This window comes from Bufo gargarizans, chromosome 7, assembly GCF_014858855.1.
Source record: "Bufo gargarizans isolate SCDJY-AF-19 chromosome 7, ASM1485885v1, whole genome shotgun sequence".
Lineage (NCBI taxonomy): Eukaryota > Metazoa > Chordata > Amphibia > Anura > Bufonidae > Bufo > Bufo gargarizans.
This window is the reverse complement of record NC_058086.1, coordinates 75,258,493-75,270,756: the sequence shown is the minus strand read 5'-3', so window position 1 is coordinate 75,270,756 and position 12,264 is coordinate 75,258,493. Positions and strand designations below refer to the sequence as shown.

Genomic DNA, 12,264 nt, shown 5'->3' with positions numbered 1-12,264 from the left:
AATCATTGAAAACTGAAATTTTTTTTTATATATTTTTTTTCAGTCAAACAAATCCAGACAAAGTGGAATTCCTGTCGGGATCAATTCCGACGGGAATTTAATGCCAGCAAAGGGCATAGTGGTGACGGCAAGCCCAAGAAGAAGCCCTATATGTATACCAAGGACTTACAGTTCCATCCTGCTGAGAGTTTTAGCGCACAGCGTCATTGTTTTCCATGATGCTGTGCGCTTTGTGCAACTGCTGCAGTACACGAATACACTCATATAGATCATACGAGTGTATTACTGTACTGCAGGGGGCTCATGAAGCGCATGGCGTCATTGAAAACAATAAAACAACATGCTGTCCTGCTCTATGTAGGATCCCAGGTTGGAATACCAAGGACCACTCACATCCGTGTTCAAAGGTCATGTGCGTTTTGCTTAAAAATTTATGCTGATCTATTGTTACCCTATCTGCATAGATCATTACCATATGATATTCTTCCGTTTTTAAAAAAGTCACTAGAGTAGCGTGATGACATATTACTTTATTATATCTGACCTCATAGTAATGACAACATTAGACAATAGTGAAACAGAGAAAAGGCTGCAGCGTCACGGCCTTGTCAAACAGCTGAATAGTGTGGATTGAGGTAGATCTATCAATAGCTTTTTTATGTATAAAATACTTACAAGTACTTTTGATCTATTTCAGGACAGTGGACAATCTTCATGAAGATTCCTCGTCCACAAACCTGGATGAGCCTGGTACCCCTGCAGCATCTTTTCTACCCCATGCTGGACCTTCAGAGGCTGAGGAAAGGCCAGAGGAGGAAAGCCAGCAGGAGATTTCTCCGCCTCAGCCAGCGACAAAGTTCTCGAAGGAGGGGAGGATTTTCGAGTCAACAAACAGCGCAGATGGCTCGGAGGGATTTTATTGACTCACAGGTCTTTGAGTACCTAAATAAAAATAAAGCGGAGACCCCGGAGGAAAAAATTCTCCGAAGCCTGGCTCCTGCCTTATCTAGAGTGCCTCCTGAATGGCATTCTTTGGTGCTATCTTCAGTAGCATCAATATTGTATCTATTCAAGGGGGATAGTATTCCCCTCGATGTTATTCAATTCATAGATAAGGAGAAACTGAGGCAAGCCCATATCCGGGCACAAATTAGGTCACCAATGCCATCTTCTGAAAGTGTGGCACATATTGCAGGTCCAGGACCCACACATCCTGGCAGTTCTTCAACCCCTCAAATTGTTTTCAGGGGAACAGGTCCCTACACAAGGGAGCTTTTTGATTTATATATTTTTTTTTATTTGCTTTATATTTTCATAAAAAGTTATTTGGAATCTGCTATGTTGTGTCATTATTTTTATTTATCTCTAAAATATTAATTTAAAAAAATAAAATAAAATTTTGACAAAGTTCAAAGGTCTGGATCTTCTAGGGAGGGTCACACCGGTATTAGTGTACTCCTCTAAATTAGGTTTTATACACAATCTCATATACCCTCCAGTATGGGGTTGGTTGTGTCTCTGGGTAAATGATTATATTAGTAATATTTTAGTATTTAGTGAATTAGGGAGAAGTAGTGTAGTCAATAGCCAATCAAGGGATATATGACACGCGCTTTCTATAAAATAAAAGATTAGTATTTTAGGAATAATCAATAAAAACTATGGGACTTCACTTTACATAAAATGAGTTTGTTTTTGGTTTAAATTAAAATTACAAAAAAAGAATAGGTTTGGAAATGTGGTATTAGAGGGTATTTCTGTAATTTTTTGAACATTCTAGTCAAATTCATTTTAAAATATTACATGGTCTATATTGTTAGATAAATTTAAAAAAAGTGCATATAGGCCATTAATAGTTTAAATAAATATTTTTAACACTAATATTACAAAAAATACCCCAGCCCGCAAGCCCACGTCAAGGGTCCACATTGTCTTGCGAGTCCCTAAACTATCTAAAAAAAATTAAAAGGGAACTAACTAACTAAAAAAAAACATTCAAAATTTTGAAATTTTTACACAGAGACCAGATCAAATCAACAACCACCACGGATGGCATCCATCTGCCACGGCAATGAACCTTCTTGACTGCAAAAGTGCAAAAGTAGTCCGCATAGCATTCCCGAACAGCTAGTCCAGCTGTTCCAGGTCTTCCATGTCGGACTGGTTCAAAATTGACAGGTGTGTTAGTCAAATTTTGAAGCTGTTCTGCATCCAAGGGAACATTGTGGATCCTGGTGAAATTGTGTAAAACGACACAACTTGGATCACCAGGGTGACATTTTCCGGACCCATTTGCATTGACGACATAAATACTCTCCACTTAGCAGAAAGTATACCAAAGGCGCACTCAACAAACCGTCGGGCACGAGTCAGTCGGTAGTTGAATATGCGCTTTCGGTTGTCTAAATCGCGTCTGGGGAAAGGCCGCATCATATTGGGTGATAATGCAAACCCTTCATCAGCCACAATTACAAATGGAACCGGGGGACCTGCTGATCCGGGTAGTGTTCTGGGCTCTGGTAGGGCTAACTGATTGGCGCGAAGTCGCTCACCCATTCTGGAGACACAAAAGATGCGGGAGTCTGATGTACTTCCATAGGCCCCGATATCGACAATTACAAACTTGTAATTACTGTCAGCCAAGGCTAACAGCACCACAGAAAAGTACTGCTTGTAATTAAAGTACCGGGACCCTGAGTGAGCAGGCTTCTTAACATGTATGTGTTTGCCATCAAGTGCCCCAAGGCAGTTTGGAAACTGCGCAGAATCTTGAAAACCCCTTGGCGATACGTAGCCAATCTACCGCCTTGGGGGTGGGCATCACCGTTTCCCTGAGATGTTGCCATATGATTTGACACGTTTGGCTGACTATCCCAGAGATAGTAGAGACTCCCAGCAGGAACTCGAAGTGCAGCGAAGCAAAGGAGTTTCCAGTTGCCAGAAATCTGTAAGATAAAAAATAAAGAAAAAATGTATGTCAAAAATGTATCATAAAGTATTAAGGGCTATTCTCATCTCATAGTATGATAGTTGCGGTTCCCGCCTCTTGAAACCACACCAATATCGAGAAAGGTCCACCACCAAGCTCTTAACCCCGTCTTTTCCATAAAACTTAATTGTAGCGTGTTACCCATGTTCCTTACATTTTTTTATATCAGCTGATGGAAATAGCTGAGCTGCGCTTGGCTATATTTGTCTGGACCATTAAAGTAATGGATGGCGGCTGCACATGCGCTGTGCGCCCTCCTTCACTTTGTGTGCTATTTTCTCAATATAGTTGTTGGTCCAAGCTGTGGGATCAACACCCACCAGACAATGGGGGCATATCCTAGCTATATGCCCACATTGTTTGAGATGTGAAAAACCAATTTACCCAAAAAAAACATTATTTTTGGAATACACATTCGCGCTACATAACATACTAAAAAATTAAAGTTATGTGACCACTGCAAGTGCCAGATGCCACATAAAAAAAAACTACAATGAGAGATCTGGCATGCCTATCTGTCCACATGAGAAGCGGAGAGACAGGTCCGCATTTGCAATACATTTGTGAGATGGATCCATATCCGGATCAGTCTACAAATGCTTTATGTCTGCAAGCCGATTGCGGGATCCAGCAGCCAGTTCCAGCAAATTAACTGCTTGTGGGATCACTCTGCCTCAAGTGTTGAAGTACACGGTACCCTAGGAATATTTTAAAAGTATTATACCTTTTTTTTTTTTTTTATGTTAAAAAAAAGAATATAATAAAAGACTAATTAAAAACAATAGTTCGAGAACATAAATTAATTAATTTACCTCAAAGTGACAATGAGTCTTTCTTCAGGTCCTGACCACAAGATAAGGTTAGGTACGGACGAAGAGATGCAAGCAGGCGATCAAAAGATTCCACAGACATACGACAAAACTGGTGAAATTTCATAGGGTCCTGCCGCAGGTCTGCATATAAAGAATGGAAGTGTCCCTTCTGGAGCCTTTGTGAGACAATAGGATGCACCCATTGCCTCCGTCTCCTCCTTGGTTCTTCTTCCAGCATTTGCGAATTACTTCCAAAGCGCCGAGAAAGTAGCCAGCGTAGAAGCAGTTCACGTTCGAAGTAATTTGCCATCGTTGGCGCACAGAAAACAGTGAGAATCCAATACCAGCAAGGCACAAGCTACACACAGCTCTATCCGACTAGAAAAGCACATAAAATGGCACCTGAATTTCTGAGCATGTGACTTTTCTAGTTTCCTAGACAACTATGAATATATTATAATATTTTATTCTCTCCTCCTTTTTTTAAACTCATCCGTTTTTTACGGACCGTTTTTTGAGGATGACATACGGAAGCCACTCTTCCGTTTTTTGCGGACATGCGGATCCATTTTTTGCGGATCCGCAAAACGGAACGGATTACAAACTGTTGTGTGAATGTACACTTACAATGTGGATTTTCCACATGAAAATCTGTTCATAATACGCACTTATGCATATGATCTTACAATGTTCAGCTTGGCTTGTGTCTAGGGAGAAGATGGAGAGGCTTGTTCAAATATCACTGAGTTAAGCAATGAGCAAGCTACTTCTCTACATCCCTGTGCCTCTAATCTGTTTATACATGTTAGGGTCTATTCACACGTCCGTTTTTTCTTTCCTGATCTGTTCCGTTTTTTGCTGAACAGATCTGGACCCATTCATTTTCAATGGGTCCTGAAAAAAAAACAGACATTGTGCTGTCCGTTTTTTTTCAGGACTATTGAAAATGAATGGGTCCAGATCTGGTCCAGATCTGTTCAGCAAAAAACGGAACAGATCAGGAAAGAAAAAACGGACGTGTGAATAGACCCTTAGCGATATGGTGATTAACCCCTTCTACCCCAGGACAGTTTTCAACTTCCAGCCCAGACATACAGTATGTATTTTTGCAAATCTGAAATATGTCACTTTATGTGCTAATAACTTTGGAATGGTTTTACCTATGTGATTCTGAGATTGTTTCCTTGTGACACATTGTACTTCATGTTAGCAGTAAATTTGGGTCAATATTTTTTTCCTTTAAATACATAAAAATTCTACTTTTAAGACAGATGGTAACACCTCATAAAATAGTTCTCAATCAACATTCCCCATATGTCTACTTTATGTTGGCATCATTGTGCGCGAGTTTTTTATTTTTTTAGTATGTTAGAAGGCCTAGAAGCCATTTTTCAAGAAAATTTCAAAAATCGTTTTTTAAAGCACCAATTCCGTTATAAAGTGATTTTGAGGGGCTTACATAATAGTAAAAAAAAACAAACAAACAAACATAAAAATAGAAGCCACCAATAAATTTTAGAAACTATTCAACAATCTCTGGGGTACAGCTATTTTCTCACAACCATACTTTTTTTCTTTGCGTGAGGATTTATTTTTTGCAGGATGAGTTGCCATCTGATTGGTTCAATTTTGGGGTACATACAAATTTTTGATCACTTTTTATTTTGCTTTTTGAGCAGCAGGATAAAGAAATGCAGCAATTATGCAATTGCTTTTTGGATTTTATTACTGTGATGTACAATTTGCAGGGAAAATAACACGTAATAGTTATTCTGCTGGTCGGTAGGATTACAGAAATAACAAGTTTAGGGCTCATGCACACGACAGTATTGCTTTTTCAGTGTTTTGCGGTCTGTTTTTTATGGATCTGTTGATCCATTTTTTGTTTCCGTTGTGTTTCCGTTTCCTTTTCGTTTTTCTGTACCGTTTTTCCGTATGCCAAATACAGTATACAGTAATTACATAGAAAAAATTGGGCTGGGCATAACATTTTCAATAGACGGTTCAGCAAAAACGGGACAGATACGGAGGACATACGGATGCATTTCCGTATGTGTTCTGTTTTTTTTGCGGACCCATTGACTTGAATGGAGCCAAGCACCGTTATTTGCGGACAAGAATAAGACATGTTCTATCTTTTCACAGCACTGAAATACTGAAACGGAATGCACACGGAGACACCAGTATTTTTTGCTGAACCATTGAAATTAATGGTTCAGTATATGTTCCGCATACTGAACAAAAAAAAAGTCCAGTATACTGAACGCAAAATACTGTCGTGTGCATAAGCCCTTATATCTTTTTTTTTTTCTTCACATTTTACCACTCTCACACCAAGTGTTTTTTGTAAAGAATAATCATGTTTTTGCATTGCCATTTTCTGAAAGCATAATTGTTTATTTTCTTCTGGCAATTGTCTTATGTGGGGGCTCCTTTTTTTGGGGGATGAGGTGGCGCTTTCATTGGTACCATTTTGAGGTACATATGACTTTTTGGTTGCCCGAGGCACAGTTTTTCTTTTACTGCATTCACTTGATGGGGTGGATCATGTGATATTTTTAGTGTGTGTGGTTATGGATGCATTGACACCTAATGTCTATTTTTGTTAAGTTTTACACAGTAAAATCATTTTTGAATAGAATTTTTTTTTGTAATGCCACTTTTTGAAAGCCATATTTTTTTGTTGCGGGATGAGGTGATGTTTTCATTGGTACTATTTTGGGGTACATAAAAGTTTTTGATAGTTTGGTATTACACTTTTTGTGAGGCAAGGTGACCAAAAATGGCTGTTTCAGCAGTTTTTATTTGGGTTTTTTACAGCGTTCCCTGATGGGGTGGATCATGCGATATGTTTTCTAAAGCTGGTTGTTACGGACGCAGTGATACTATTGTTGGTGGCACTTGGGCTGTTTGTTGATCTAGATCACACGCAAGCAACCTTCTACTAATGCTATTACTTTGAAGCCCAATTGCATAATGTTTAGTTCATTTCTATGTATTTGAGATGAAAAAAAGGTTAAGAAAATGGTGTCTTTACTATTGATGGCCAATTGTCCTATTGTCTGGAAATGTATATTTGCCATGGCTATGTTTTGTACTTGCTTTGTATACTGAATGTCCTTCTACATACAGTTTCTATGAATAAATGTTCCTTTAAAAAAATATATATATACATTGTGTGATACTGCATTGTCTGTCAGCATTTACATGACAGCATGCCTGTAGCTGTGTAAGGTATCGGGCTGACGTTGCAGCTATATGGTCCCCATCACCGCAGCACAGGGACAGGATGGGGTAAGAGATGGAGCCCCATCCCTCCGCAAACCCTGTACATACCACAGTCAGCGATGACAACGGCATACAAGAGGTTAATGCACAGTCATGAGCAGTCAGGCCCCTGCTGCTGACTGAGCGGGCCCAGCTCCTGCCCGACCAGAGCACCGTACACAGCGCTGGGTTGGGGTTAATATTATAAAAATTTTTAAAAAATGTGGGGGGCACTCACTATCCTGCAGCAAATGGACAGATAGCAGGAATAAATAGTGTCTCAAATTTTATTATAATCCCAAGATAAATATGTAAATATACAATAGTTAAAATGATAACACCAAGTAGCTTAGGTAAAAGCGTGTAAATATGCAATCGTGGAAGGATATCACCAAATTGCAGGTACCATATAAATGATAAATATAAGGATGGATTAAAACATGTGATAGACCGTGGTTGCAACCAGATGGAACCTAGATTCGGATATGTGCAAGCTCTTCAATCCGTATCCATGTGTGTCCCCGCAAAAATAGTTTTTACTTGTAGAATAAAAGATGATTTTTCCTTAGTACCTTATTTGCAAGGTATGCAAATGTTAGTCAAACAGACAATATGCTTTACTTGTAGTATGCGGTGACAATGGAAATGGTAGCAATGAATATGGTAGTCGCCATTTCTCAGCTCCAACCAAACCAGTAACGTCAAAACTTTCCAACTGGAAGTGCTGTACTTTACCAGTCAGATGTCTTCAACTGTATTACTGGCTAGAGAACGCTGATGCAGACCGGGATCTAGTTCACTTGTAATGTGAAGTCCAATTGCTTCTTTGCCCTTCCAGGACCTGCAGAGTATGCCACTTTGTTTACAGATCCCCCATGTGATTCATCATGTGACTTGGGAGGCAGGCTGAGGTGTTTGATCACGTGCTCTTACAAGTTTAAATGGTATCCCATATCACATCAGGGAGAATGTTATTAACTCCTCCAGCGTTTGTGATGTTGGAACCGCAGACTTATTCCCTCACTGTTTGATACCAGACTCGTTTCGGGGTTAACAGCACCCCTTCCTCAGTGGCCCTTCACATTGCAAGTGAACTGGATTCCGGTCTGCATCAGCGTTCTCTAGCCAATCCAGACTGTAGAAAGTAATACAGTTGAAGACATCTGACTGGCACTACCAACTGGGAAGTTTTGAATGCGTGACGTTACTGGTTTGGTTGGAGCTGAGAAACAGTGTGGGGGGGCAGAGCTAGCAGCAGAGCTGTGCAGACGAAAATCACTGAAGCTCTGCATATAGCTTATGTATAAACGCTTATAACTTCGCTAAAGCGAGATTTTCGGATACAAAACCATCATCACTCGATCCAAAACACCACCTGGAGCAGAAGGATGCCTCTTTTGAAGTCCTTCACCGCAGCTGGCGGTTGAGGCCTACGGCCTCACACTCGGCACCGGACTAAATTCCAGAACAGAGCCGCAGCACCTACGCCATCCCTCGACCGCCCGTAGCCTCATAAACACTCAATGAGACTAGCGGCCATCCGAACCCGCTGAAGTCCAGTGATACGACACCGCTGACCGCGTTTTCACGAATCCAGACCCCAACTGAAGCCCGTGAAGTGCAACAGAGGAACTCCGCCAGCTCCGTGCAGTACTACCCGCTAACAACAGCAAGCGTCCCAGACTTGGCATTCTTATCGATAGATTCAGCCGACAGCTCTTAAAAATCTAAGGAGCATCACTTTGTGGATCCCCCGCCACAATCCGGGACATTCTCTGCGGTCCCACGCCACTTTGATCGGGCAAAACCCGCTGAGGCCTAATCGGGCCTTGCTGATAACCGAATCTCCGGCCCAAACTACCTCACTACAGTTAGAGAAACGACCCTGCCAATCTGACTTACAGAGACGGTAGTCGCTTCGTGGAACCTGCCCTCATGCTTCATCCGGAGTTGGCGTTTGAAGATGTCTACACTTGGGGCTGACCGGGGTCGAGACGATACCACCGACCTAAGAGACACACCGCTCGCATCCAGGCACGGATTACAGGTCAGTGTTCCTTACAACACGGCCCAAACCCAGATAGACACTCCGGTTTTAGGGTCGGACAATAATAAGAAACAAAACCACTGTACCGGAATACCTCAGGGGCACAGCTGTGACCACAACATCTTGTAAAACTAGGCCTGGAAAGCGTAGGCCTGACATAACACATGGTCAATTGCAGCAACCGCCAAAAGCTGACAGAACCTCTGCCTAACTCTTTACTCACTGGGGTCCAGATGACCTACCACAAGAACCTCTTGAACCCAGTTGCTAGACCGGACTCACGACCTAAACTGCCCCGCAATAGCCGGTAACACATACCTACCACTGGACACTACAAGATTCCAGATCACCGTCGACATACAGAGGCCTCAGGCAGACTATACTTACAGTCACAATACACCTTTTCGGTGCTACATTAGATCCTCGGACACAGCGGCGGGGTCCTTAACGTCCAATACCCTGGTTTCCTGCTGCAGACGCCACTGCTAAAGGTGAATTATTTTACTTCTGCGGTTTTAATCGGTCTCAAAGGTCCCACACACCGCTTACAAATTTGATCCACCTGAGGGCACAGCCCTAATATTTCGCCTGGTCTTTAAAAGACTGATCTGTTACAAGCATAGTTTGGGGTCTCTAGCCCAATTTTTCTTTTCAGCCTCTTTCAGAGGAATAATAGAGGCACCATAATGCAGATTTACATGTAATCAGCGGCTGCGGCCAGTGAGGACCACAAGATAAGAGGGACTTACAATATCCTTATATCACCCTATCCTTCTCAACGTTTCTACACCTGTAGAGTCGACAATCTTAGTCATCTGTTTTAACAGTGATGGTGAAAATCGGCCAAGGCAAACCCAGGCCTTCCTCCAACAAGTGTCTTACGGGCTCATTAGACTCTTACATGCAGAAACGCCTCCCTGCACCACCTGCAAAGATCTCCCACACGCAAAGATCTACGCCTGCTAGCTCTTCTCTCAAAGATCCCGCCTCCAATAACCCTTCAGAGATGGAAAGCGATCAGGAAGACGATATCCAGAGAGTTCTTGGGACAGGCCCTTTCAAGTGCACTTGAACCAGTGGTGAAGGAACTTCAAGATATAAAACAAGAAATGAAATACATGGGAGGTAGAATTGAACAACTGGAAAACACTCAAGCACAAATAGGGTCATATACAGAAGCGACTTCTGCAAATTTCTCATCATGCCAGACACACATGAACAAAATTGTTAATTGGATGGAAGACCAGGAGAACAGAGCCAGGAGCAAAAACCTGCGACTCAAGGGAATCCCAGAATCCATTTCTCCGGAGGCCTTACCGGACACTGTCAAACAAATTTTCTCATCCATATTAGGTGACAACTATCTTCTGGAGATCTCCATCGAAAGAGCACTGCGAGCAAAACCACAAACGTCAGATCGCTGCTCTAACTATGGTGTGAACACGGTCTGACGGTGATATAATTCAACTCGCAGCCAAGCTTCCCACAAATGCCCAGCATGTATACTGCGGTAGTACTATGTGAATGAAGCCAGGCCGCGCCACTCCTTTGCACCTGGTAACCTCCATCACATGGTCTGGTGTGGGTGTGACTCGCGGCCTGGCTTCATTCACATAGTACTACCGCAGTATACATGCTGGGCATTTGTGGGAAGCTTGGCTGCGAGTTGAATTATATCACCGCCAGACCGTGTTCACACCATAGTTAGAGCAGCGGTTAGGACCCCATGCCATGCTGAGAGCCGTGACGTGGTGCATGATGGGCTCCGATATATCCATGACTGGAATATATTGGCGAAAGTCTCAGCTTTTAATACCTTTATTCATGTCTTGCCAGCATAGTCAGTGTTATATCTGTTTGGTGCATTCTCTCTGTGTGTTTCATACGATTGCTACATTTTTTGTGTAGTTTGCTCTTGTGGTGCATGTGGACCGCGCCGACATCCTCCATTGTATGCATAATTTGCTGGGGTTAGTCGATTACTGCGGTCCACATGCCGTGGGGCTGCTCCCCCAATAAAAGACACGCCACAGTGTCAGGGGTTCAGCAGCTCCTCCAGAATTGTCACTATATATTTTAATATTTTTTTGTTTTTCTCTTTCTGCCTTGTTAGATTTGAGTGTGTTTGCCTTTACTTGGCATTCAAACACTCCTTTGCACCTGGTAACCTCCATCACATGGTCTGGTGTGGGTGTGACTCGCGGCCTGGCTTCATTCACATAGTACTACCGCAGTATACATGCTGGGCATTTGTGGGAAGCTTGGCTGCGAGTTGAATTATATCACCGCCAGACCGTGTTCACACCATAGTTAGAGCAGCGGTTAGGACCCCATGCCATGCTGAGAGCCGTGACGTGGTGCATGATGGGCTCCGATATATCCATGACTGGAATATATTGGCGAAAGTCTCAGCTTTTAATACCTTTATTCATGTCTTGCCAGCATAGTCAGTGTTATATCTGTTTGGTGCATTCTCTCTGTGTGTTTCTCTCAGGCTCTAGCATACCGAGACAGGCTCTTGAAGCCTATATTACCTTAATTCACAAAGAAGGAAAATATGACACCCAATGTGGAAGTTACAGGCCTATTTCTCTGTTAAATACAGATCTGAAACTATACGCAAGCTTGTTAGCTAATAGGCTTAAACCCTTGATTCCTTCATTGATATCTCAAGAGCAGGTGGTGTTTGTGTCCGGAAGGGAGAGGAAGGACAATACACTGAGAATTCTCTCCATTATGCAAATAGCTAACTGGAAGAAGATCCCTCTAGTTCTGCTGGGAACAGATGCGGAGAAGGCTTTCGACAGGGTGGACTGGACTTACATGAGACAGGTACTCCTACACTTTGGTCTCCCACAAGAATTCGTCAACGCCATATTCCTGATGTATGATGCCCCCTCAGCGAGACTCCGCATAAATCAGGCTCTCTCAACGCCTTTCTATATACGCAATGGGACGCGACAAGGTTGCCCCCCTGTCACCAATACTTTTTGTCCTATCTCTAGAACCACCGTTAGCTTCTATTAGACTCCACCCAGACATAAAAGGGTTCGAGGATGGCAAAAATGTACATGTCTCAGCTGCATATGCAGATGATATCTTGTTGATACTGTCGAACCCATTCTCCACCTTACCAGCATTGTGTGGCA

The 12,264-nt window shown here is 42.4% G+C and overlaps 1 protein-coding gene across 1 annotated transcript in view; it reads left to right on the top strand.

Annotated features, from left to right (window-relative positions):
- The window catches only part of SLC25A38 (solute carrier family 25 member 38), a 215,971-nt gene extending 214,619 nt beyond the window's left edge, over positions 1 to 1,352 (top strand). Inside the window, exon 6 of the mRNA XM_044300419.1 lies at positions 698 to 1,352. The gene's annotated coding sequence lies outside the window, so the exon portion shown is untranslated. The remainder of the gene's footprint in view (positions 1 to 697) is intronic.
- Positions 1,353 to 12,264: the final 10,912 nt, after the last annotated feature.